Raw genomic sequence first — 23,559 nt, forward strand, 5'->3', positions numbered from 1 at the left:
GTTTGTATGGGGTTCAAGTTTTATTTTAAGCTATGAATTCGAACCTTGGGTAAAAGATATATGAGTTTTTAACAATTTCAGAAAACTAATTTCATCGTTTTCAAAAAATTCATTTCCCAAGGTGGTGAAAAGGGGGTTAAAAGTTTGTATGGAGATAAAACATTTTATTGAGTACGGGACTGGAATCTTTGTATAAAGGTATATTATTAGCATAGAAGAAAAATGATTTTAGCGATTTTAAAAATTCACCCCTTAAAGAGGTTGAAAAGGGGTTGAAAGTTTGTATAGGTTTCAATTTTTATTTTAAGCTAGGAATTAGAAACTTCGTAAAAAGGTATATCATTAAAAGAGTAGAAAACTGATTTTAGCGTTTTTGAAAATTCATCCCCCAAGGTGGTGAAAAGGGGGTTGAAAGTTTGTATGGAGATCAAACATTTCTTTGAGTTCGGGACTTGAATCTTTGTATAAAGGCATATTATTAGAATACAAGAAAAGTAATTTCAGCGTTTCCTAAAAATTAATCCCACTTTAGTTGTTAAAAAGGGGTAGAAAATTTGTAGGGGTCCTAATTTTATTTTAAGCTAGGAACTTGAAACTTCGTAGAAAGGTATTTAATTAAAAGGGAAGAAAAGTTAATTCAGCATTTTTGAAGATTCATCCCCCAAGGTGGTAAAAAAGAGGTTGAAAGTTTGTATGGAGATCAAACCTTTTGTTGAGTACAGGACTTCAGGCTTTGTATAAAGGCATATTATTAGAATACAAGAAAAGTAATTTAGGCGTTTTTAAATAATCATCCCCTAAAAGGGTTAAATAGGGGTTGAAAATTTGAATCCATTACCTACATTTGAATGCTTATTGAAACTTCTTAGAAAGGCATTGTATAATATTACAAAAAAAGTTATTTCAACGTTCTTAATAATTCAACCCCTAAGGGGGTTAAAAAGGTGATGTAAGTTTATATGTAGTACAAGTTTTTGTTTTAGCTAGGAACATGAAACTTGGTAAAAGGGCATTATATAAAATAGACGAAAACTGAATACACCGTGTTTGAAAAGTTTGTATTAATAAAGTTTGCATCGGAAGCAAAAATTTTTTTGAATAGTAGATTTGAAAATCTAAGTGTTGAGAGGGATTATATCGAGAACAATTTTTTTCAGTTAGGGGCTTGAAACTAAACTTGCTGCATAATGTTCTATGCTCATGTAAAATATATAACCACCAACATACAAATCCACGCGTACGAAGTCGCGGGCAACAGCTAGTAGTTTATAAAAAAAAGACCATTGGATGAGAGCAGAGCCCAACTGTTCGTTGTGGAGATACTTTTGATTTGGGATACCATTGTCTAGCAAAAAATGTATTTTGGTTGATTTAATAACTAATGGCTCTGTGAGCTGTATACCTCGCGATAAGCTTAAAAAATGTAAAAATTAAAAATACTGACCGAAGACCATGAATAAACTTACACTGTACTAAAGGTAGGTTGCACTTGCACCTCGTACAATCAACGAACATCAATGTTAAAAATGACAGCGACCGCTTGAAAACTTTTCATAACATTTAATTTTAAACTACAATCTAAGTCCAAATCTATCCTTTGGGGATGATAGGGCGTGTTGACTTGATTTACTACTCACCTGCTATTAACATTGTTATTAAAATGTAAGTGTTGTCCCAAAAAACCTACCACAATAGATAAAACTCCGTAAGTTTGCATTTCAACAATTATGAGTGTATATTCGATCTAGACATCGAACTATTAATTAATTTTGAACGGCGGACGTGAGTATACTAACAAATTAAATTAATGCTATCTAGTTAAATTTAAAGCCAGTTCACATAATGTACATTGTTTTGTACCTAACACTAGAAATCTAGAGGTTATTCACCAACTCGCATTTGAAACTTTATTTATGTCTAAAATAAAACGAAACTTCTATAAAACGTGACTTTAATCTAACGAGATCAACACTGCAAACTCCAGGTGTGTTAAAAACTCATATCAGAAACAAATCCCTATCTAAATGGGAGCAAGAAATAGAATCCAGTCGTAAAACAACGTACCGTGTGACATAAAAGGAGTTTCCTCTTTGCATACAAAGTTGGAACAATCGAGGCGCAATACAATGACGGCTGTCCGTCCTTTTCACGCAGCAGACACGATTATAGTGGCGTCTCGCTCAATGACACGTCCTTCCTGCCGTACAACGGACATAGAGTAACGAAGGACAGATCAGATAGTCTTGTCATAGTTTGTACCTACGTGCTTTGAATGGGCCGCAAATATCAATAGGCATCGCCGAGTATTGTGTGGCTGTAGAAAAATTGCTACATATTATGCGAAATTTGCATTGATATCGAGGACGCACGTGTGAACGGTTGCTTGAGGTCGAATTTATAGTAAAAACAGTGTCGACTATAAACAATTATGTTTTGGAACGTCTAGACAAAATAATAAACAAATATTTAGGTCGTAAAAATATGGATGCTAATAATGACTTCTTATGAAATAGCATTTTACAATCGAATGTCTTCCTCGACTGTATTCGTAAACCTTCGAAGACAAATTTGTCAAGCGATTTTTTTGTAATTTTGTGAGAAGGTTCGATAATTGTTTTTTTTTTAAGTTTTCGAAAGATTTTAAAATGGCGGAGCAGGCGGGTCCGCGAGGTCTTACAGTTCACAGAGCCACTAGTAATAGGTAGTAGTTAGTTGAGTTTGTCACCGGGGCCCGTTTCTCAAAAGCTTGTAGCTTGTAATACAAGTGGAAGTCCCTTTCTAATAAAAGCTGTCAAAAAGTGACATCCGTATGTATTACAAGTTACAAGCTTTTGAGAAACGGGCCCCTGAAGGTATAAGTGTTCTAATGGCGTTATTCATAAACGCGTTACTAGCCTTACGCAACGTACTACGTAGGCAAACAACACGCGAACGCGAAACGACGCGGCGCGGAGCGGGGTGAATCAATCCTTTTGATACCTATACTCGTAGAAGTATCCTAAGTGAGCGATCTGGTTGCGAACGCGATCGCCTTGGGCCCGCCGCGCCGTGTCGCGCCGCTTCGCTTCGCGTTCGCGAGTGTTCGCTTAAGTAAGACGCAGCGCTAGCTATGAATCGTTTGCCTTTACCTGTCATTATATGTATTTATAAGAAAGGGATAAAACATAATTTAACTAAATCAGGCCCGTAAAGTTTTATGAATATGGAGGTAACAGGCCAATTCAAAAGTACATTGTCATCAGAATGATATCTAAATACTGTGCCAATACATATACGGACCAGTACAAGCGAAATGCATGATAGCTAAATGACATAATTTGGATATCATTCGATCATATCATTCTGGCCTCTAAGAAGACTGATAAAAATAAAAATCGGTTGTTGTTATTATCTACGCTAAAAAAATATAATACGAAGCTATATTTTTAGTAACATCAAAGTTTCGTGTTTCATCTCCTGAGCGTTTCGCGAATCCGCCGGATATTGTGAAAGAGATAAGAAGATAAGTCTCTACTGTTCCTCTACACGGTACAAGAATATAAAATATAAGACAGTCGACATTCGCAATTTAACACACAGTGCAAAGACAGTACTGGCGAACGTAAAATACTGAAAGCGTTTTCAAAAGATGTTACTGAAGAGCAGCTTAATGGAAACGTTTTCAATATCTGTCAGGCGTATTCGAATTTTAGTTATTCGATCTGTTTCCGATATGATACTGATCTGTCAGTGTCAAAGGTGACGTTTTTGCACTCTAAGAACAAATTAAATTATTTTCTATGAAAAACTGATTGATTGATTGATTTGACTGATTTTCACTGGAGGCTTTGGTCATTTTTTCCTTCGTATATGACATTTAATTCAGTGACGTTTTTGGTTGAAGAAATGTCACTTTCGACATTTACAGATCAGTATCATATCGGAAACAGATTGAATAACTAAAATTCGAATACGCCTGTGTGTTTGTAAGCTGTGCTTCCATTGCGTTTATACGAGTACGTCATCGGCTAACTTGTTCCCCACTGGAACAATCAGTTCGTTCTGGTGTCATCGATTTCGACGTAGCATTTCTGGAGCCTTGGAGAAATGGTGTGAGGTGATTGGTGTTTGTGACCCCAAAATGCCGGTCAAGCTGAAAAGGTTGTAGGTATATGCAATATGGCTGTGTAGGTGTGAGGAGTGGTCGATGGTGGGTCGATGCTTTTTTGTTTTTTTGTGGTGTGGGTAACGAAAATAAACTTCCTATGTGACGGGGTCGGCAAACTGCAGCTCGCGAGCCTCGTGCGGTTCTTTGGGGGTACGATTGTGACTCTTTAAGGGACACAAAACATTAATACATCTTCTGATCTCTTAAACCACTTGCGGCTAAAACACCATTTGCGCCTCGGCTTAGCCAAGTGATTTAAATGTAACCTAATAAACTTAAAGAAATGAAAACTCATAACATAAAATAAAATATATAAATATAAAATAAATTTACGATTAAAAACTAACAGCAACAAATTAACTAAATGACTACACGACATTCAGCCATCTGGTTGTTCTTCGGCGAACTAATCTGGCAAATTTAACCAGTTGGCTGCGACATAACGATACTAACTGAGCAGATGACAATTTTAAGTATCCGACTGTTGTTTCAATTTCAGTAAGTTTCAGTATAAAAATTAATATCTGGGAGACCGAGCTTTGCTCGGAAAACATATAAAAACTCAATAATGCGCGTTTACTCAGAAATAAGACCTAGCTAGATCGATTTTTCGCCCCCGAAAACCCCCATATAGCAAAATTTTATCGAAATCCCCGAAATATATAAATATATACATAAAAGAATTGCTCGTTTAAAGGTATAAGATGTTTCGGCCGAAGGTTCGGTTTTTGCTAAAACTAGAGCAAAACCGAACCTTTAGTTACGGTTTCGGTGTCGACAAAAAATTCGGTTTCGGTCGGACACTGAGAATACAATTCTCCGGTCACTTCCCATTCCCGAGGACCATTTTTTAATTGTCCACCACAGTCATTTGTCACTGTCACTGCCAAGTGGAAGGATGTAGTTATTCACTACAAAGAAAATTAGACCTTAGCGAACATTGCGCTAAATTAAAACGGTTTAACTTTTCGTTTTCGAAATAACCTTTCTTTTAATAAATATTTATATATTATATAAGTATATCGCGGTCTAAATACCCTCAATACAAGCCTTATTAAGCTTACAGTTTGTGTAATATTGACTCCAACGATTTTTTTATTTATTTATTTAATCCATAAAATTTACAGAGTAATAAAAGCACATCTGCCAAACTTCAGAACTGTTTGTTGGCAGAAAACTAAATCTACCCTCCACCATACTAGTTTTATAAATATTAACAATCAAGATTATCAAGTTGTTAAACTTAACAGGCGTTTACGAATAACGCCATAAGTCATCCGGCAAGATTAATACACGTGAAGTATGACGCGGTGATAACTAAGTTAATTTAAACTTAACATGGTCTACCTAAAAAGTACCAATTAAATAAAAAAAATAAAAAACCCCTACGCTATATCCCAAAAATATCAATTTTATGCCAAAAATGCCTTATATCTTTTTGGGAAAAAGATAATAGGTACTCTTCAAACTGTTGGATCGTTTTCTATCAAACACATCTAAGAATCACCGCAAAGAAACTCGCTTTCACGTAAAAAAACCGCATCGGAATCGGTCCATCCGTTGGAGAATTAAGATGCCACAGACCGATAGATAGACAGACAGACAGACAGACAGCGTCGGGGGTAAATAAAGAAAAAAAACCTATTAACCATAATAAATCACATTGATATGAGTAAAGGCCGTAAATATTGCCACGAGGTGAGAATGCACGGGGTGATAGCGTTCCAATATGCAAATCTAATAAGAGGCACGACTGACGGTGACTCGACTGTAACCGGGTTTATGGCGGGAAATATCGCGTTTATTGTGCCACTGGCAACCCCACTCTATGGAGCTACTATACAAGGTGTAACAAAAATAGTGGGGATACGAACACGATACCTAATATGCCCTTAAATGGATACCCACTATTTTTGTTACACCTTGTATTGGTCTAATAGTTACCTTAACTTATGGTGCAGAGTTCATATATTATCATATTACGATTTCCATATAGAATGAATACCAATCTTGAGGCTATAGGCACAAATAAATAAAAATTGAACTTTATCGTTACGGTACATTGGTTGATATTGCTTTACGAACTAGCGTAATTTGTGACTTTCTTGCCCTGACGAGTACATTTTAGCCAACGGTTAGACCTATCACGAAATTCCGACAAGTTATTGGTAAATATCAAATTCAGTTCCGCACATAACTTCCAAAGATTGTTAGCATGACAATGACTGCTTGTTAGGTAATAACACGGTCACGTCATGACTTTTCTGATCACGAAGTTGCAAAGAAGAACTGTAACGTAAAGTTCTAGAGATTCCTAAGATATGTGTATGATTAAAACATATTTTTACTGAGTCGTATATAAGTACCTATTGTCGTCATTTTATTTGATTTTATAAAGCTCATTCTGGGTATAACTGGGTCAAATAAAATACCCATGCATATAACTTAAATTTAAAATCGCTGCTGTTTTAGTCTTCCTAATTTTCCTTTTACGGCTCATGTTATTGTTTTTGTCATAAATCTACTTAAATATTCAAGTCATGGCAAGTTAGTTTTATGTTTGACCTTTCTGTTTTCAAATGGGGGTAACTGTTCGAAGAGTTGGACGGGTCCTGTCCTGTTCATAGTTATTATGATATACTTTAATTGCTATCTGGAAAAGAGCTAAGTTAATGATTGTTATTATATTACATATATTATGTTTACTGGTGTTAGTAGATATCTGACTAAAGATAGAAATTTGCCCTCTGGGCCGTTTTTGTTTTTCGTTAGATTTAAAATTTACTGGTATGAAGACGTCCTCATTCTGAGCGGCAAAAATAAGAAAAATACCAAAAAAAAACCATACTCTTCTTAACTCAGAAAGGTTTTTTAGGATATTATACGGTAAAATTTTACTTATATTGTACAGAACATACTCTTTCTAATATTTCTTTCTATCCACCAAATTTAATCAAAGTATGACGAAATAGCTATTTATGCAACAAGTGCGGAAAGTGTATGATTTCCCACTCGTATTCCTTTATACACTCGCTCGCTTTGCTCGCTCGTGAATAAAATTCCACTCGTCGGAAGTCATCTTTACGCACGTGTATCATACAATGTTTTACTATGCATTGTGCGAGTAAATAAAAAAACATATCATGGCAAATAAGTTTAATTATTAAAAAATTGAAAACAAAAAGCACTAGTGCACTTTTCCGCACTAGTGCGAGAAAGTAGAGCCATATGTACTGTAAAAAAAAATCGAAAACAAAAAGCACTAGTGCGGAAAAGTAGTACTTTCCGCATGATATGGCTCCGTAGGAAACGCACTTTTCGAGCACATGCATTGTAAAAATTGTTACATTTATCAGGCATGTTCGACTATTGCTTGTCATCACTATTCATAAAATACCAGAGTACCTACTTAAATACAAATAATTAGCAAAGTCTATTTAATCACAACAATCACATAACTTGGGTCACTCCGGTTTCTAAAAGAAAGAAACTGCTAATTTATTACGAGACTTGCAAAATTCATCTTCATTTCCGACACTTTCATTAGTGCACTTGCGCTCCGGTACCCGGGGCAGAGGTGATAACGTTTTTTGTGATGTCGAAAAGCCAAGTAATTAGCTAATGGCTTTGTAATTAGGTTCGTAGGTATTCTTTAAAAAAAGCTTTGAGAGAAAAATGTGAAATCCTTCTAACCATAGTCAAATAATTTTTATAATTAGTTTTTATTCATAGAGCAATAAGTATATACAAGCGTGTACACCTGTAAAGGTAGTGTTCAGCAGTGGAACTATTTTGTAATATGCAATATTGTACCTGCTATTGTATTTAACCTGAATTACGCATTATCACATTATATTGTATGCTTGTATGCTTGACTCATTCTCGTCTTTCCTTTAGAGACATAACAACAGAGAATCCACAGAATCAAACACTTTATTTACGCTGCACATTATAGGCGGAACAATTTTTTTCAGTACTGTTACAGTACCCCTAGTGTAAATTTCATTCGATAGCTGACGTTTTGCGTAGGATTTTCAGTTTCCAAAACGTCCCGCTCGGCGCGCTGTTCAAAAGCCCATACAAAAAAGACAACGCAAACGCGAACGCTCGTCATGCTATCGAATGAAGGGGTTCTGGAGATGAGATGAGAGAAATGTAATATATTTTAACCCGGATCGTTAACTTTTGTTGTAATATCCAAAAAATGGTCTCATCTCAATCTTCCGAAATGTGTTTGACCCAATAATTGAAACAAAACGTATACCAGAGAACTAACGGAAATCTTTAATAGGCAATACTTACAAGGAAAAACAATATTGTATACCAAAAACCTTTGCTGAAAACATACTTTGGAGCCTGCAGCGGATTCTATCAATCAATGTCTGCTGGCTTGTGAAATTAAAATGCCGTTACCGGAATGGTCGTTTGAGGGAATTTGTACTTTATGCATACAGAATAAAGTCTATATTTGTGTGGCATTAGAAAGTAGGCCACTTTGCAACTAATATGACACGAATTTGCGCTTCTAAAAATAATGTTCAGAGCAGTATTTAGAGTCACTCGTATAAGCACTTTGTCACTAGCAACTCAGTGGTCATATTGCGAGAAAAACGGCCACGAGCTAATATTTTCAAAAGTCGACTGATTACTAAATGCATAATGTATAAACTAAGATAGTCACTAGCCTATACGGGTATAGTATACAATTATAAATCCCACTGCTGGGCATAAATACTTAACCCTTTCAAGAGAGGGTTTAGGCTGGGCGTTTTCTAAAATAAATATTGAAAATTTGATACTTTCAATTCTGGACATTCTTGGGTTCAATCTACTCAGAATCCACAGCATTATCCATCCCAATAAAAAGATGTCCCAAAATGTCCATTCCATTAGGTACGTTACGTTTTAGAGTGAAAATGAACTATTTTCATACAAATGGGGACATTTTTTTAATCATCGGGATTGAATATACTAGTGATTCTGAGTTGAAAGAACCCAAAAACAAAAACAAAAGGTTTTCAATAATTATTTTAGAAAACGCCCAGCTGCAGTCTAGTAGAGCTAGTGTGGAAAAACTAGCTAAATACGGATTTGAAACTTCACACACACTTTTTAATTTATTTGTACAGTCGCCATCAGATATTAAGGGGTAAAGCCTGACCAGGAATATATGATCACGCGCCATGTTGAGGAATTTCACTGGAACTATTTTTTTCATACTATACTGAAATGTCACCCTATACATGAGAATGAACAGCGCCCTCTTGACAATAATCATATATTACTGGTCAGGTTTTATGTAGGCAGAAATTCATCACGAGCCGGGCTTCGGGCATTGCTTCACGTTACATTAAACATCATTCATACCTATAAGTACTTGCTTTATATTACAGAGAGTAAAAGTATCAAGGGAATTGAAACTAGAATGTAGGATGCATATCGCGCCGGCAGCGACCGTATAGGTAGATAATAACTCATTGTGAGTATGGGAAAGGGCCGTACCACGTTTGCGGCAAGCTACCTTCATATAAAAACCGGCGAAGCTCGAGTCGGACTCGCGCACCGAGGGTTCCGTACTTTTTAGTATTTGTTGTTATAGCGGCAACAGAAATACATATCTGTGAAAATTTCATCTGTCTAGCTATCACGGTTCATGAGATACAGCCTGGTGACAGACAGACGGACGGACAGCGGAGTCTTAGTAATAGAGTCCCGTTTTTACCCTTTGGGTACGGTACCCTAAAAAGTAAAAACTTAATGGCCTAGTTCAGAATAACACCAACTGATTTTACATATTAATCACATTATTAACTGAAACGGAACTTCATCGCGTTTCAATCTACTTGAAATCACATCCGACGTTTCGGATGCAATATTGCGGCCGTAGTTTAAGAGCTTTATCACGCTGGTAATTTGCGAATGCTCTCACCTCGCTTTCAACTCTCCCACAAATCGCCGACTTTAGCACCGGAGTGGGGTTGTCACTTAGAAAAGCATATTAATGTACATATATTACTAGACTCTAGAAACAGCGTTGTTACTTAGTTGTATTGCAGTTCAGCGGGGAAACGCAGCGGGAATAATGGGGACCTTTGAGCCAGGTACGATCCAGGGTGGATTATTTTAGATTTAATTGTATAATATTGGTTAATGAAATTGTATATAGATTATTTTTATGTTGTAGAATTAATTGTTTATTTATTTCTTCGTTTTTAGGTATTTATTATTAATCGTATATTTTTTTTATTTTGACATTGTATTTCTGTGTTTTATTGAGAATAAAAAATAATTGGACTTAAATTTTTTTTATATAAATGTCTGTTGTTCATAGGTACGTGAGATTTAAGTACATATATTGTAATTTATCAAATTTACACGTTATTATGTCGATATTCGAGGCTTACACCAAAATGAGACTTCTTGGGTTTATTTTATATTTAGGTACCTATAGTTTTGTAAATCCAATTATCTACTCTCTTCCTGTCTTACATGTCTAGTTATAAAATTAACAAACTTCGTCAAAATCTCCATCGGCCCTACAATTCTAATGTTGACAACATACAAGTAGCCCACAGTCGGAAACAGGGTCAACCCTAACTCCTCTGAGTCGATTAAGAGCCATTGGGGCTCACATCAATCACGGTAATGCACTTTAGATACCGTGTAGTGTATGTACGTACACTCTGTAAGGAAGCGGACTGGACGCAAGCGGCGCGATACGCGGTGAGCGATGGATCAAGGCTATTCATACATTGCCCGCGAGTCCCGCGACCAGATGTAGGAACCACAGTGTAAAAAGTAACAGTGGAACGTAAACATCTAAGGCGTCAGCCTTAGATGTTTACGTAAATGCCTACACCGCACAAGAACACAGTAGGGTTGTCACAAACTTTTTCTCAAACAAGCAATGAAATATATTGATTTTATGTTCTTCATATTAGGCTGGGAAGTATCACGTCTCGGGCGCGGCTAGACGAGGTATTTAATGAAATTTCATACAAAGTTGCAGGCCTAGGCCGGGAAGTGGATCTTTTTAGGGTTCCGTACCCAAAGGGTAAAAACGGGACCGTATTACTAAGACTCCACGTCTGTCTGTCTGTCACCAGGCTGTATCTCATGAATCGCGATAGCTAGACAGTTGAAATTTTCACAAATGATATACGTTTCAGATTCCCTTCAATTTCTGATACAAGCGAAATGAGGAGACAGCTAAAAAAATCAGCTAAAAACCAAAGCCTAACGCACATTCATGGCGTTGAACCATCACTAGTAGAGCGGGTCGAAAGAAGCGTTTCAAGTCATATTTGATGTCAAAGTCGGAGTTGTCGTAATTAACATGCCATATTATCTAAAAGGCCACCATGCACAGATCCAAAACTTTTTTTTAACTAAAAAAAAATATTAGACTGCCCAGATGTTTCGCTTAACGAATCATGTGTAATTGCGGTTCGCAGAGTATGATTTTTTTTATGTAATATAATTTTTTTTGCACACCGTAAATTTTCTTGTAGTATTTGTCCGAAATCGTTCTTGTTACTCGGGAGGATTAGGTTAATTTTGTCTAAACCATATGCTTTACGTTGAGCTCCCAGGACGAAATGTGTACCTTATTAAAGCACTAAACTCATGTGTAATTTTTAAATAAAAATGTAATACTTACCAAAAAAACGGCTAAGTTGTATTTATAATAAACGATACAGTCCTTACTGTAGCTATAATACAACTCGCACTCACCCTGCATATGTACAGCTGGCTGCAGATATTTATTAGGGTACCGTTCGGATCCCAACACCAGCATTACTGTTGCAGTAATGCGGTGCAACATTGTTGCCAACTGCATTGCTGCCGCTGATGTCAAAAAACCGAGCAGCTGGATCGCGGAGTGCATTGCATCAGAAAACGTCAAATGGGTCATTTTATCTAGACATTAGATTTATGTTCGCTTGCTGGAGTAGTGGAGTAAAGCCTGACTAGAAATATATGATCACGCGCCATGTTGCGGAATTTCACTGGAACTAATTTTTTCATACGATACGAAACGATCATTTATTAATAAAAAATATTTTTACATGTCATTATGTCTTAATACTTAATAAACTTAAAATCTATTACAATATTCATTATTTGAAAATTACTTGGTTAATTAACCAGTTTCTATTTGTCATAAGAATAAATTTTTATTACATAGTCTGGCACTCGAAAATAGGCGTCCAACGAGTAGTAGGCCTCACGCACTAGTTTATTTTTAAGTTTATTTTTAAACGTGCAGTAGCTTGTAGCATTTCTTATCTCGTGTGGCAATGCATTGTATATCTTGGGTCCCATCGTGTGTAGACATTTTCTCGATTTGGCAAGCCAAGCTATTCGCCCCTCGCGTGTCACCATACTATACTGAACTGTCACCCTATTACATGCACAACAACAGCGCCCTCTTGACCATATATTATCATATATTGCCGGTCAGGCTTTACACCGAAATCTAAGCGCAAACAAACCACCGTAGAGAAAGATAGACGTGGTGAAACTTTAAGGGTTCCTTGTTCAACAGAATTCTACAAATAACGTTTGAGTCGGTTTGGTCGATAACTCGCTCGGTTTCCAGCGATTCAGACTCTTGAATATGTAGATCTTCGAGAGATAAAGCTCTTGTGTCTGCGACGCCTTATAAATAAACCGATTCAAAAGATGCAGGCTTTACGTAGAATTCAAGAGACAGAATTTTATTTTATTTACTGGCAGATATGGGTATAAATCAGAGACGAGTTAATTTAGAAGACTGATTCACTTCATACAAATTCATTTTCGTCGTCATTGTTTTACGTGGTCTACTCGTATTTACTGTTAATAACTGAGAAAAGGGTATTTCTTATAAAAAAATCATCATCTCGCGCCTTGCAACGCTAAGGATTTCATTTTTTAAATTGCTCGCTTCGCTGGTTTCTATCGTACGGTGATTATTTTTGATAAAACACCGCCAGCATCACCAGTAGCCGATGAAACAACGCTCCAAATTATCTGTCATAGTTTAATAATTATACTAAGTAGAATAATTAGAAAAAAAAATGTTCTGTATATACATTTAGGCCCACTTGCACCATTCCACTAACCCGGGGTTAACCGGATAAACCTGAAGTTACCTTGGTTACCAGTACAATTTGACATTGGGTTAACGGTTTAACCGCTTAACCCCGGATTAGTGGGATAGTGTAAGTGGCGCTTATATATATTTTTAACCGACTTCAAGATTTCAAAGGAGGAGGTTCTCAATTCGGTTGTATGTTTTTTTTTTTGTTTTTTTTTTTTATGTTTGTTACTCCATAACTCCGTCATTTCTGGACCGATTTTGAAAATTCTGTTTTTGATCGTAAGTATATCATATATACATACAGATTGGTACCGTTTTTGTCAAAAAGCAGTTCTGATGATGGGATCCATGAGGAATCGAGAGAACTCCTCAAATGTTAAAGGCATGCATATAGTGATTTTAGTATTTTCATCAACAAATCAAGCACTTACATTTAAAAAAGTGACATTTGATGAAGTGGAACTGCTGATGATGATCAGAACGGAACTCTTCAATGACGCATAGTTCACGTTTGGCCATTTGTCCTCTTCGTTATGTTTGTTAAGCAAGTTAGGTTTTCAAGAAACATTTTTGTCAAGCTCGAGTTCTGATGATGGGATCCATGAGGAATCGAGGGAACTCCTCAAATGTGAAAGGCATACATATAGCGATTTTTGTATTTTTATCAACAAATTCAGCATTTCCATTTTAAAAAGTGACATTTGATGAAGTGGAACTGCTGATGATGATCAGAATGGAACTCTTTAATGACGCATAGTTTACGTTTGGCGATTTGTCCACTTCTTTATGTTTGTTAAGCAACTTAAGTTTTTAAGACATATTTTTGTCAAGCTCGAGTTCTGATGATGAGACCCACGAGGAACCGAGGGAACTCCTCAAATGTGAAAGGCATACATATAGTGATTTTAGTATTTTCATCAACAAATCAAGCACTTACATTTAAAAAAGTGACATTTGATGAAGTGGAACTGCTGATGATGATCAGAACGGAACTCTTCAATGACGCATAGTTCACGTTTGGCGATTTGTCCTCTTCGTTATGTTTGTTAAGCAAGTTAGGTTTTCAAGAAACATTTTTGTCAAGCTCGAGTTCTGATGATGGGATCCATGAGGAATCGAGGGAACTCCTCAAATGTGAAAGGCATACATATAGCGATTTTTGTATTTTTATCAACAAATCCAGCATTTCCATTTTAAAAAGTGACATTTGATTAAGTGGAACTGCTGATGATGATCAGAATGGAACTCTTTAATGACGCATAGTTTACGTTTGGCGATTTGTCCACTTCTTTATGTTTGTTAAGCAACTTAAGTTTTTAAGACATATTTTTGTCAAGCTCGAGTTCTGATGATGAGACCCACGAGGAACCGAGGGAACTCCTCAAATGTGAAAGGCATACATATAGTGATTTTTCTCTTCCTTATGGACCCAAACCCAAACTTGGACCCGGACTCGGACCCGGACCCGGGTCTGAACATGGACCCCAACTAGGACCCGGACCCGGACCGAACTCTGACCCAAACCTGGACCCGGACAGCCGGACACGGACCCGGACTCGGATCCGGACCCAGACCCGGACCCGGAAATGCTACTAGAAAAGTGGGTTAGGTGGGTGGGTGGGTTTTGAACTGCGATTCTCACAGAACAGAACTGCTATCAGAAAAGTAGGTTAGGTTAGGTTAGAGCTGTGACCCTTACAGAAACGAAATGCTACCAGAAAAGTAGGTTAGGTTAGGTTAGAACTGCGACCCTTACAAAAACGAAATGCTACTAGAAAAGTAGGTCGGTTTACCTCCTTTTCTACATAATTAGGCAAAAGATGCTGTCTTTTTCATTTCATTGTCTGGAATCTAAGAATGCTTTCAGCGGCATCCCCCATTGAACTCGGTTTTTTTTTCTTAAAAATTATTGTTAAGTTATTAGAGAATGGTAGGAATTTTTGACGCGCAGTCTGATGCACTACTTTTGAAGCTGACTATACTAAGTTACACAGGAGTTGACTGTATAGGTATCATGGGGTTTTAACCCTTCCCATCAATCACAATCAGAATCTATTATCGACGGCGATGGGAGTCAAGGAAGCTTTTACGGGATGGTTGCCTATCATATGTAGGTATAGGTTACTAAGCAGGCGGAGCGCTGGTAAAGCGTAAGGATTCTAAAGCTAAACCGGAGATCGTGGGTTCGAAATTTAGCTTGTATCATCTAGTTTCTTGGAACTTATGTATAAAATGTAATTAAATTTTTTCTCTTTAGCTTTTGATTTGTATATTTCATAATATTAAATTACAATATAAATTATTCTTGACCAATCTACTTATATGAATTTATATTACGATCGTGAAGTCGGTAAATAACTATTTAATTTATACAAATGTCAAACAATAAGTTTCGAATAATATCAAAAAAAACAAGCAAACGTACAGCACGCTCGGCAGTGGCAGCATATTTGAGCCTTTTGGAGTCGTAACGTTAGGACCATGGGGTCCCATCCCAGCGCCCGGCGCGTCGCGTTTGGTGGATATGCCACGGGTGACCGAAGGGCTCTAGATACTTATATAGATATCACATAATGATCGTCAAATAAGGGACAACGTGATACATTTGCTCAGTACTTGAGGCTAATTTAAGAAAACCCTGATATATATAACTTATATATACATATGATATATGTACCCGGGTCGTTAATTGTATTGTCCGCAGAAGAGACCTTTTTCTAAAATGTGTTAGACTCATACCTACTAGTAGGTACCTATAAAAAAATGCTCAACCTTTCTTTGAAAACATGAATTCATCTCGATACGATACACGCACTCGCACATTGAAAGAATTGTTTGTATATTCATCCAGTATGCTCCCGAGACAGGGGAAGCTCTTTGTGGATGAGAACACTGCCTATGCATTTCCAACGACGCACAAGATTAATGCTTTGACCTATTCGCCGTAAATAATGACCCTTGGATATTTAATGGGGCGGGTTCGCTGTCTATGCCCGGTATTTATCTTTCCCACTTACGCTTAGTTGTGGTATGTACCTAAGTACTGTAATTATAAGTAGAGATGTATTTTGTATTATTTCTCAAGATCAAATACGGCAAGTGCGCTTTAGTACGCAAATATTAAGATGAAATTATCCTTTATGAAAAGTTACCCGGCCTGTCGTAATTTGCTGACATCCATAAGTGCAGTTGTTCGGAACTGTCAAATTTTTGTGCTAACTGACAGGCTGATATCGTCCGGCGGACTGGTAATGGATGGACCCTTTATGTAACCTTTTTGGACCGAGAAATGTGATCATACAGTCAACATAAAATAGATAGTGACAAACTGGCCAAATATATCTTTTTATCTTATCTTACATCATTTCAATACAGGCCCAGATTTAATGAAAATGTGAAATCCCGTAACGTCTAAAAATATATTTTTAATCTATATAAGACAGTTGTGTAGGCGTACGGAAATTCATCCATCAAAAACCTTTTGTCAAATTACGATTGTGATCTATTAATTTTTACTTGACCCTAAGGTTGGTAGCAACTATGCGAAATCAAAGGTCAGTCTTATACTAGGTTATACAGGAGACATTTTGAGTAGTATACTTTGATCGGGAGAATGGTGAGCATCGCCATTGTTGAGATGTACCTACTCCTCACAAGAGGGCAGATTAGATGCGTACTATAGGGATAAAAATAGAATGATTTAAGCCTCGTTTCTATTAAAAGGCAGTTTTGCGTACTATAGGGAAAAGTATATAATGATTTGAGTTAAATACATTTTAATGTAAGTCGCAGTAATTTTAAAGGCCTTGTAGACTTGAACAGTACTGTAGGTATAGGGATAGATCCAAGTTCATAATTTAATTACCATTCATATTGAAAATCGTTGTAAAATGAAAAACGTATGTCCCAGTACAAATAGAAAGAGCCAATTTAGATATCATATAACAAAAGGCATATAATTTATGAAAACTAACTAAGTTACTCTAATTAACTACTGTTTTTTATGATGTGTTACTATTTAATGGTTTCAATTTGTTTGTTTCAAAACTCAGACACGCAGTTCAACATCATATATTGGTTGATTTCCGCACGTCTCTTATCTCCAGTCGTCTCCGCTTCAGTGGAAAGGCAGCCTTAGCGTAGGTATTCGGAGTCTACCTAAATGAACTAAGCTTACAACGCCCTTAAACCAAATTAAGCGCACATCCTCCAAGATAAAACACATCTAACCTTCATTATCGCTGCTATCAGTATCACGAACATTAAAGATAGCCTGATGAGCCTGATCTCAATTTGTCACCCCGATGCATAATAAATGTGTGTATACCGTCGCCCGTAAATCTGAGGGGGAGTAATGTCTTACTGTGAGGGCACCCCCTATCACCCCTTTTAGGAGGGGCCGGAATGAAAATTGGAAAAGCCTGACTGGAGCTGTTTTTATTGGTTCGTTGTAAAGGGTAAAGCAAGATAATTTGGGTTTTAGTTGTGTTCATCTTTATTATGATGCGTTGTCTGCGTTATTTATTAGATTAAGTACATCATCGTTTTGGTCCGTAGTTATTTTATCAGGCGCGTTTAAAAAATGGTCTGGGCCTGTTTAGCAACAGCTTTTAACTTGCATTATAAGCAGAACACTCTTTCCATTACAAGTTATAAAAATGAATATAAAAAGATTTAAAGAAGAATTATTATTTCTACTTTCATGAAATCAGTTCTGAAATAGGTACTCTTAACTATAACCATATGGCTATCACAGAAAATAACAACTTTAAAGATAAAATGTTGTATTCTTTAACATTCTTTAAAACACAGTCATTACATTTAACTCATTCACAATAAAATACAAGTACAATTTAAACTTATGCTAAAAACAAAACCTAAACCTAAACCTTAAATATAAAAGACTTCCCCCAAATCACCCCCTTCCGGCATGGTCGCAAAAGGACGCTAGCGGCTTTACCCCTCTGCACCGCCAGACTTAGCCTCTGGGCAAAGAAAGCGCCCGCCCTATGATAATTTGATAAAATTATTAATCTATTATCATAATATCGAAGCACCACATATCGTTGTTCCTGTTATGAAAAGAGAGGCCAATTCGAACGTGCATCTTACATCAAGCCGATATTATTAGAATGATATTGGAATCATATCAGTTAGCTGTCTTTCGCGCGGGCGTCTCACTCACTAATACAAGTCTGAGACATGGATGATTCCAATATCATTCTAATATCGGTTTGATGTCAGGTGCATGTTCGAATTGACCTAAATATTGCGAATAAAAGCCCCACAACGCCACATTATCTAAAAGAATCCCAACATTTATTAACAGAGCCCAAGCGAAAAAAAAACGAACGCCTCCCACGAAAACGGCGAGACCCGAGAGTCCTTATATTATTTTAATTTAAATCCCGAGGGATAATATTATTTAATGTCGGGATGAATTTTCTGGCTATTGAGTCAGCAAATACGGGGCACGGCCTGCGGTTACCTTTTCCTCAAGTTAAGGATAAATGTATTCGATTTCGGATACTTTGCTATTTGCGAAGCAATATGTTCCGCGTTTGTTTATATTGTATATCATTACATTAGGCACAATTTATATGCAATAGTCACGTAGTACATTTAGGTCAAACCTTTGAAATGTACCTACCTACCTTACAAACACCGATTACCTACTAATTGATTGATTTCAGGTTTAGTAATGCGATCCAGAGCTAAGCTGCACATTATGAATGGAATTTATTGTTGCCATGCACTTTTGCAAGTACACCTGTACTTGACATACCTAAAGATTAGTATGCTGTAGTGGTACTAGTGGTAGAATAATATAGAGGGCATGATTTTTTTTAACTCCATTGCTGTTTTCATTGTCACCTATCTAGATTTAGACACGCGGCAGCGTGTCAAGCCAAGTTACCAAAAGAAGAGAACTGGCGACGCAGCGGCCGTGTGTTATCCATACTAATATTATAAATGCGAAAGTCTGTCTGTCTGTGTGTTATCTCTTCACCGATTACCGGCCGACCGGCTGAACCGATTAAGTTGAAATTTGGCATATAGTTTGAGTCCCGGCCCGGCGAAGGATATAGGAATTGAAATAATTAATGAAGTGCCTGATAATTTGTGTACATAAGCAATTAAGCATATGCTCAAATTGCATGATTGCTATTACACTTTATCCAGGCGCTATTCTTAGTCCTTAGTCCTCTAAAACCATTTTTAGTATCTACAATATTATTGGTACTATGTGAGAAAACATTTGTCTTTGTACTATTCTACAATGATGTACAGACCTACTATATAATGTAACTTTAAAGAAAACGTTTGTTCCAGAACCCTTTCTTAGCTTCATAAGGCCCACAAAAGGGCTTATCCGACTTTGAACTGAGTTTTAATCTCGACACCGAGAATTTTCTTTTGGCGTTAAAATCATTTTAGTTTTCTTACTTTCTATGCAATATTACTTAGACGTAGCGAAAATGCATGTATTAGTCAAGTAATAAAAAGAAAACTGGTATTATGTCAGTAATGTCAGTATACAGCATGCATCTGATTCTGTGAAAAAAATTAAACTCTCATATAGGATGGTGAGTTTAGTATGTTAACTACAATATTGTTTAAGTACCTATTGTCAGAAATTACAAGACGTGATGAAGAAATAAAAAGGAAACTAAAAACAGTACCTTAGTCTTTTCTTAAGGAAAAGTAAGATTAACTATTTGTTTTTAAGAAAAACGCAAACTAAATACAAGATGATTGAATTGCTCCGACAAGTTTCATAAAATAACGTACAGCTTTGTAAAAAAATATGAAATGATATTCTAAAATTCGTGTTTTTGCTGCTATAGCCTAGCCCTTAAAAACGTGGAATTGCGTGGAAGTAATAAATAGTACCCACAATGGATTTCAACAAACAGTATTTTTTCCCTCCTGGGGCATACTTAAACCGGTATAAATCCGCTAACCTATTAAATATTATATGTACTAAAATGCATTTTTGTCTTCCCTACCTACCTAAAGCGTATTAAAAGGGTTCATAACGGAACCCTTTTAAAAGGATCTTTCAATTGACCACATTTTCGAGTTGAGCCTTAAAGGCATTCTTTATTCATTTTCCCTAATCGACGAGTAGGGGACAATTCTATAGCGGGTGTTTCCTGTAACAGGAGCAATAAATTAAACTGGAGGCTGTACGCCTCAAACTGACCAAAATTTGTTCAGCAACTTTTTAAAATTATGAAATTTTTAGATTATACCTTTTTCATACTAATTAAATATTATTTTCAATGTACGCTGCCATCTGTGTGTTTGACGTTGCTTGTCACCCTTTAAACATAACAAATTTTGCAATACATTGCGTCTTAGAAAAAACTTTAAAGTGTAATAAAAACCAAAACACAAGTTATTTTTAAAAGTTGCTGAACTAATGTTGGTCTGTTTGAGGAGTACAGCCTACAGCTTAATTTGTTGCTCCTGTTACATAAAACAACCGGTATATAGTCGCTTAAATACTTTTATAATAAAATACATAAATTTACATTTGCTTACACGTGTGCGATGTCGAGAAAATTGTAAACAGTTATTATTATGTATTTTTTTGTGTTTTTAATAAAAATGTTATAAATATACAATTTTACTAGCTTTTCTTTGTTCGAAATAATATATGTATTTCTATAAATCAATTTATATTATTACAGTAGCGTTTTCCATTTCATTATTTTAGTTAAATTTCTGAGTGTATTTAGCATCATCATCTTCCTCGCGTTGTCCCAGCTTTTTGCCACGGCTCATTTTGGCACGGGGGTCCGCTTGGCAACTAATCCCAAGAATTGGCGTAAGCATTAGTTTTTACGAAAGCGGCTTCCATCTGACCTTCCAATCCAGAGAGGAAACTAGGCCTCATTGGGATTAGTCCGGTTTCATCACGATGTTTTTCCATCGCCGAAAAGCGACTGATAAATATATCAAATTATATATCGTACATAAGTTCCGCAAAACTCATTAGTACGAACCGGGGTTTAAACTCGCGACCTCCGGATTGAAAGACACGCTCTTACCGCTAGGCTATCAGCGGTTTTTTTTCTGAGTGTAGTTATACAAATATACAGCTTTGTCAAAAATTCATCATCCGATTATTGAAAAAAATTACTTAGTTAATTATAGACTTAACAAGTTAAAGAAGACATTTCTGAATCGAGCGAAGTTATTTTTAAGACCTAGTTCTGTAAAATAGTAAAGTCGGCATAATTTCAAAATGGCGGCGCGTCGGAGCGCTCGAGCTCCAATGCCCCTGTCTGCACCGCTTGAAAAAGTGCATAATGTCAACATTTGTCTTGTACACGTCTGAGTAGGATAAAGTACGAGCCATTTCTTTTACCGATCTCGGGGAAGTAAAGATTTGGTCTGTAGAGGAAATTGCTTGTGCGATAATTGTATTTACAATGAAATAACACTATGAAAACGGATTATATCGCGTATATTGAAGTTATATTATAAATTAAATATATTAATAACGGGTCACTCGACACCGACAACCGAGGAGCGTCATCAGACACAAAAACACAACACACGTGACACGTGATGTGACGTGACGTGACGTGTTAAAACACGTGAGTGACCCGTTATTAATATATTTAATATGTCTGTGTCTCACGGAAGTTTTGTTATTATATTATAAATCCCAACGTTTCGAATCCTTTACAGCGTTCGTGGTCAACGGGTATATGTATAATCCGCTTTCATAGTTTTATTTCATGAGTAACTATCGCGGTAACCGAAGACAATATTATGCATTTAAAAAGCGAAAAATTTGAATTAAAATATCAATTTAAAACAGTAAAGTTTCCAAGAGATAGTTTCCTTTAGAACTATGCTTAAAAAATTTAAAAACATTTTAGACAAACTATTAAAGTTTTGAGACAAAATATTTTAACTGTAACGAAAGTTGTCAGATACTACCTAAATATTATAATTACTTTAATTAGGGATAACCGTTATAAATTAATTTGCGACTTTTTTGTTGTCCTTCGCAAGTAAAATATTCTATGGTTTTACGGGAAAAATTTGTCTGTTATAACAGCTAGCTTTTATTTTTGTGCTGTGTTCTTCTTGTGACTTCCCACATATACTTACCCAATTGAGTATAGAGGTATGTATTTTAAATATAGCTACATGAAGCCTTACGTCTCTCTCGTTCAAGGCATTGAAGCTTCGAAGCGTGCCTCTAAAGCTTTTATTAACGCGAAGTTCCTACAGATCCACTATCAATCTCCATCCATCTGGACGATGGATGTTTAATCTATCGCAGTGAAAAATCTACATGGACCAACCTGTCTTCAAGATAAACTGCATCGGAAGCCTTCAATCCCGTCGTGTGGTCGTGCCGTCTTTTTCACTATAACCTATTACTTCAATAAATGAGAGAGACAGAGCAAAATAAATTTCGATCCCGAATAGACCCTTGAAAGTCTTTTATTGTATCGAGTAGCGAGAACCCTTGATCAGTTACTTAAATAAATTCGAAAACTTTTAAACTACCGTTACTGTCTTTTATGGGATCTCCTTTATCCTGAGTAATGTAAATAGAAAAGTTGGTTCGTTTTCTATTTTCAATATAAATAAAGTAGCTGCTGAAGTTTTGTTTTCTATGACAGAGTGAGTAATATTACATATGGACTAGGTGTATGTAAAACTTTTTGTGTATTTTATTATTTAATCGCGACAAAATCTTTATTTTACCCATTATTAACTATGGGATGATAGGTACGAGTATAGTATATCTACATATAAATAGTACGTGCTACTTATAGCACTTAAAGAAAAACTTATCTAATCGTATGTTTGCGTGCTTCGTTTAATTTAAACGAGTTGAACCGACTCCTTGCTGATTGAACTCATCCGTTTCATTTTTTGTCTTCGAAAATGTGGTCACGTAGGTATCCTCATTACGTGTATCATTTGTTTGTCGCCAAGGGGTGTACAGGATGAGCAAGTCGTATGTTCAAAAACTCACCTCCCAAAACCATTTGAAAACCGCGATACAATAAACATGTATTAGTAGTTTATGCAACTGATGCATAATGAGAGGCCATAAAATACAAGTGTGGTTTTATGAAACGAGCGTTAGCGAGTTTCATAATAGAATCACATGAGTGTTTTAAGGCCTAATTATGTACAGTGGGATACACTACTTTATATACACACATATCATAAGTACTCTAAGATGGGTTCAGAAGCCGTAGTAAATAATGCAATAAAAATAAATTTGAACAAATACAGAAACAAACTACTCATATTTTCAACTAAAATGTAAATTACAAATATTTTT

At 36.2% G+C, this 23,559-nt stretch overlaps 1 protein-coding gene across 1 annotated transcript in view; it reads right to left on the reverse strand.

Annotated features, from left to right (window-relative positions):
• LOC134744576 (muscarinic acetylcholine receptor DM1) overlaps nt 1-23,559 on the reverse strand; it is a 117,775-nt gene that overhangs the window by 18,650 nt on the left and 75,566 nt on the right. The window lies entirely within an intron of this gene.

The sequence above is a fragment of the Cydia strobilella genome, chromosome 10 (assembly GCF_947568885.1).
Source record: "Cydia strobilella chromosome 10, ilCydStro3.1, whole genome shotgun sequence".
Taxonomy (NCBI): domain Eukaryota; kingdom Metazoa; phylum Arthropoda; class Insecta; order Lepidoptera; family Tortricidae; genus Cydia; species Cydia strobilella.